This window comes from Salvelinus sp. IW2-2015, unplaced genomic scaffold, assembly GCF_002910315.2.
Source record: "Salvelinus sp. IW2-2015 unplaced genomic scaffold, ASM291031v2 Un_scaffold4191, whole genome shotgun sequence".
Lineage (NCBI taxonomy): Eukaryota > Metazoa > Chordata > Actinopteri > Salmoniformes > Salmonidae > Salvelinus > Salvelinus sp. IW2-2015.
In genome coordinates, this window is record NW_019945462.1 from 62366 (window position 1) to 68265 (window position 5900).

Below are 5900 nucleotides of genomic sequence, written 5' to 3' on the forward strand. Positions count from 1 at the left end.
AAGCCTTCCCAGGGGTGTCCAGGCTAACCAAGCCTTCCCAGGGGTCTCCAGGCTAACCAAGCCTTCCCAGGGGTGTCCAGACTAACCAAGCCTTCTCAGGGGTGTCACGGCTAACCAAGCCTTCTCAGGAGTGTCCAGGCTAACCAAGCCTTCCCAGGGGTGTCCAGGCTAACCAAGCCTTCCCAGGGATGTCCAGGCTAACCAAGCCTTCCCAGGGGTCTCCAGGCTAACCAAGCCTTCCCAGGGATGTCCAGGCTAACCAAGCCTTCCCAGGGATGTCCCGGCTAACCAAGCCTTCCCAGGGGTGTCCAGACTAACCAAAATATTAATGATTTCATGGTTCTTTTTGTCATCAAGGCTTCAAGACCTGCCAACTGCTCACGTGGATAGTAGAATGCTATCCACCCGAAGGCTGTCCCATGATATACTGTCCCAACAATGTTGTGAAGCTATAGTTAACACTGAGTGTCTGTGAATCCCATCAGCACAGTCTTCTTCTCCTCATTGCTCTCTTTCACCTTCATCCCCAGAAGAGAGTAGCAGCAGTGTATTGATTTATGCAGGTCAGACCCTGCCTGACACACCTTCTGTACAGGATCATTGGGAGGCTGTTCTTTGTCCACCAGATAGAATTGATAACCTCCTGGGGCCTCAGCCAGATAGAGGCCCTTTCCAACCTCAGTGAAGGGCCAACCAAGCCACTTAGCATTGCTGACAGCCTGGCTAGACTYKAGTGTCAAACCGAGGAAGTCATTGCCTAGGCGATATTCTCCCACTCCATTATTGTAGATTAGTTCAGCCACAAAGTCATCATCCTCTGGACCAAATCCGACCATCGCCTTGCTCCATTTCCCATCATAAGGACACTTACAAGTTGCCTTACATCCTTCTTCAAACCCTTTGTGACACAAAATCTTCATGCCGATCACATCTCGGTAAAAGGTGGCCGCTTTGCGTCTGTCTCCCACTTTGAAAAGGAAATGCAAGGCCTCAAAGCCACCAATACCCACATCAAATCAACAGGTGTTGTAATGCAAGGCCTCAAAGCCACCAATACCCACATCAAATCAACGTGCATTTGTCACGTGCGCCGAATACAACAGGTGAAAGTGAAATGCAGTGAAAATCAAATTAAATGAAAGTTTATTTGTCACGTGGAGGCTATATACAGGGTGTTACGGTACAGAGTCAATGTGGAGGTTATATACAGGGTGTTATGGTACAGAGTCAATGTGGAGGCTATATACAGGGGGTACCGGTACAGAGTCAATGTGGAGGCTATATACCAGGGGTTACGGTACAGAGTCAATGTGGAGGCTTATATACAGGGTGTTAGGTACAGAGTCAATGTGGAGGCTATATACAGGGGCGTTAGGGTAAGCCGGTGTTATGTACAGAGTCAATGTGGAGGCTATATACAGGGTGTTACGGTACAGAGTCAATGTGGAGGCTATATCAGGGGTACCGTACAGAGTCAATGTGGAGGCTATATACAGGGGTGTACGGTACAGAGTCAATGTGGAGTCTATATCCAGGGGGTACCGGAACAGAGTCAATGTGGAGGCTATATACAGGGGTGTTACGGTTACAGAGTCAATGTGGAGGCTATATACAGGGTGTTACGCGTACAGAAAGTCAATGTGGAGGCTATATACAGGGGGTGCCTGTACAGAGTCAATGTGGAGACTATATACAGGGTGTTACGGTACAGAGTCAATGTGGAGGCTATATACGGGGTGTTACGGTACAGAGTCAATGTGGAGGCTATATACGGGGTGTTACGGTACAGAGTCAATGTGTGGGGGCACCACTTAGTCAGGATAACTGAGGTAATCTGTACATGAATGTATAGTTAAAGTGTCTATGCTTTGATGATAAAGAGAGAGTAGCAGCAGCGTAAAAGGAGGGTTGGATGCGGGGGGGGGGGACACAATGCAAATAGTCCAGGTAGCCATTTGTTTGCCTGTTCAGTCTTATGGCTTGGGGATTAAAGCTGCTTAAAAGCCTTTTGGTCCTAGACTTGGCGCTCCGGTACTGCTTGCCATGCGGTAGCAGAGAGAACAGTCTATGACTGGGGTGGATGGGGTCTTTGACAATTTTTAGGGCCTTCCTCTGACACCGCCTGGTGTAGTGGTCTGGCATGGCAGGCAGTTTAGCCCCAGTGATGTACTGGGCCGTTCGCACTACCCTCGGTAGTGCCTTGGTCAGTCAGGATGCTCTTGATATTGCAGCTGTAAAACATTTTGAGGAGCTGAGGACCATTGAATTTTGTCCCGCCACCCGCCACCCACCACCCGCCAACCCCTCTTTTACGCTACTGCTACTCTCTGTTCATCATGTATGCATTGTCACTTTAACCATATCTACAAGTACATACTTCCTCAATCAGCCTGACTAACCGGTGTCTGTATGTAGCCTCGCTACTTTTATAGCCTCGATTCTGTATATAGCCTGTCTTTTTACTGTTGTTTTATTTCTTTACTTACCTATTGTTCACCTAACACCTTTTTCTGCACTATTGGTTAGAGCCTGTAAGTAAGCATTTCACTGGAAGGTCTACACCTGTTGTATTCGGCGCACGTGACAAATAAACTTTGATTTGATTGAATTTGATTTGCCAAATCTTTTCAGTCTCCTGAGTGGGATTTTTTTTTTTGTCGTGGCCTCTTCACGACTGTCTTGGTGTGTTTGGACCATGTTAYTTTGTTGGTGWTGTGGACCCCAAGGAACTTGAAGCTCACAACCTGCTCCACTACAGCCCCGTCGATGAGAATGGGTACGTGATCGGTCCTCCTTTTCCTATAGTCCACAGTCATCTCCTTTGTCTTGATTACGTTGAGGGATAGGTTGTTATTCTGGCACCACCCGGCCAGGTCTCTGACCTCCTCCCTATAGGCTGTCTRGTCGTTGTCGGTGATAAGGCCTACCACTGTTGTGTCATCTGCAAACTTAATGATGGTGTTGGAGTCYTGCCTGGCCATGCAGTCATGGGTGAACAGGGAGTACAGGAGGGGACTGAGCACGCACCCCTGGGGAGCTGCAGTGTTGAAGATCAGCGTGGCAGATGTGTTGCTACCTACCCTCACCACCTGGGGGCGGCCCGTCAGGAAGTCCAGGATCCAGTTGCAAAGGGAGGTGTTTAGTTCCAGGTTCCTTAACTTAGTGATGAGCTTTGAGGGCACTATGGTGTTGAACGCTGAGCTGTAGTCAATGAATAACATTTTCACGTAGGTGTTCCTTTTGTCCAGGTGGGAAAGGGCAGTGTGGAGTMCAATAGGTGGTGTTTGCTATTTAAAATCCCCAGGACATTCACAGTATTAGARTGCCTTCTCTTCTTGACGCATTAAATAATCTACAGTCTTCTGCTTCATCTAGATATGTTTAGTGCCACTGAATGAATTTAAAATATTGATCATGTTGTTGTTTTGTATTGTTCTATTTTTTAATTCTGTATTGGTATTGATTGTTGCTTCCTTCTTGGCTTCTTCCTCCCTTGAAAAAGAGACTCTGCGTCTCAATGGGCTTTTKCTGGTTAAAAAAAAGYTTAAATTWAAAAATAATAATAATAGAGATTGCATCATCTGTGGATCTGTTTGGGCGGTATGCAAATTGGAGTGGGTCTAGGATTTCTGGGATAATGTTGTTAATGGGAGCTATTACCTGCCTTTCAAAGCACTTTATGGCTACGGACGTGAGTGATATGGGTCTGTAGTCATTTAGGCTGGTTACCTTAGTGCTCTTGGGCACAGGGACTATGGTGAACTGCTTGAAGCATGTTGGTATTACAGTCTCAATCAGGGACATGTTGAAAATGTTAGTGAAGACAGCTGCCAGTTGGTCAGCACATGTCCGGAGCACACGGTAATCCGTCTGGCTCAGCGGACTTGTGAGTTTGCTATGTACAGTCGTGGCCAAACGTTTTGAGAATMACACAAATATTAATTTTCACAAAGTCTGCTGCCTCAGTTTGTATGATGGCAATTTGCATATACTCCAAAATGTTATGAAGAGTGATCAGATGAATTGCAAAGTCCCTCTTTGCCATGCAAATGCACTGAATCCCCAAAAAACATTTCCACTGAATTTCAGCCCTGCCACAAAAGGACCAGCTGACATCATGTCAGTGATTCTCTCGTTAACACAGGTGTGAGTGTTTACGAGGCTGGAGATCACTCTGTCATGCTGATTGGGTTCGAATAACAGACTGGAAGCTTCAAAAGGAGGGTGGTGCTTGGAACCATTGTTCTTCCTCTGRCAACCATGGTTACCTGCAAGGAAACACGTGCCGTCATCATTACTTTGCACAAAAAGACGACCATTGCTTCACAGGCAAGGATATTGCTGCCAGTAAGATTGCACCTAAATCAACCATTTATCGGATCATCAAGAACTTCAAGGAAAGCGGTTCAATTGTTGTGAAGAAGGCTTCAGGGCGCCCAAGAAAGACCAGCAAGTGCCAGGACTGTCTCCTAAAGTTGATTCAGCTGCGGGATCGGGGCACCAGCAGTACAGAGCATGTTCAGGAATGGCAGCAGGCAGGAGTTAGTGCATCTGCACGCACAGTGAGGCAAGACTTTTGGAGGATGGCCTGGTGGTCAGAAGGGCAGCAAAGAAGCCACTTCTCTCCAGGAAAAACATCAGGGACAAGACTGATATTCTGCGAAAAAGGTACAGGGATATGGACTGGTGCTGAGGACTGGGGTTAATGTCAGCCCTTGACCATGAGTTTGGGCTTTGTTATGGTGTTATGTTTTGTTTGGTCAGGGTGTGATCTGAAATGGGGCATTACTAAGTGTTGTTTGTCTACGGTTTGTCTGATTTCTATGTGTTTGGCCCTGATATGTGTTTTCTCGCAATCAGAGACTGGTGTTTTGCGTTGGTCTTGATTGGGAACCATATAATTTTAGGAGCGTCTGTTGTTGTATTGTGGGTTGTTGGGTTATTGTCTATGTTATGATTTGATATTGTTTAGGCACAGTGTTTATTATAGCGGGTCACGTTCCGTTCTTAATTCTAGTTCTTGTTGGTTTTTATGTTTTTAAAGTGTTCTTTGCATTACAAATATAGAAGAATGTAATTCAGGAACATCGCATGCGCTTTGGTGGCTTTTTCACATTCTATGACGATCGTGTGACAGGTACGTCTATTATCTTCCTCGCATCGAATCCCCTTTTGTATTGTTTGGGGCATCCCGGAAAAAAAAGCTTGTCTGGAGAGACAAGGTGAGCGCTACCAATGCAGTCGCTGTGTCATGCCACAGTAGTAGAGCATTCTGAGACCATTCATGTGAGGGGTTGCTTCTCAGCAGGGAGTGGGCTCCATTCACAATTCTGACTTCAGAACACAGCCATGAATAAAGAATGGTACCAACACATCCTCCGAGAGCAACTTCTTCCCAACCATACCAGGGAATAGTTTGGTGGACGAACAATGCCTTTTCAAGCATGATGGAGGCACCTTGCCATAAAGGCAAAAGTGTTAACTAAGTGGCTTCGGGGAACAAAACATCGTATTTTTTGGGTCCATTGGCCAGGAAACTCCCCAGATCTTAATCCCATTGAGAACTTGTGGTCAATCCTCAAGAAGCGGGTGGACAAACAAAAACCCACAAATTCTGACAAACTCCAAGCATTGATTATGCAAGAATAGACTGCCATCAGTCAGAATGTTGCCCAGAAGTTAATTGACAGCATGCCAGTGCGGATTGCAGAGGTCTTGAAAAAGAAGGGTCAACACTGCAAATATTGACTCTTTGCATCAACTTCATGTAATTGTCAATAAAAACCTTTGACACTTACGAAATGCTTGTAATTATACTTCAGTATCCATAGTAACAGCTGACAAAAATATCTAAAGACACTGAAGCAGCAAATTTTGAGAAACTTTGGGAAAATTTATAT

At 45.8% G+C, this 5900-nt stretch overlaps 1 pseudogene; it reads right to left on the reverse strand.

Moving 5' to 3' along the window:
- Nucleotides 1-455: 455 nt before the first annotated feature.
- On the reverse strand, nucleotides 456-2981 carry LOC112077004 (glyoxalase domain-containing protein 4 pseudogene; annotated as a pseudogene).
- Nucleotides 2982-5900: the final 2919 nt, after the last annotated feature.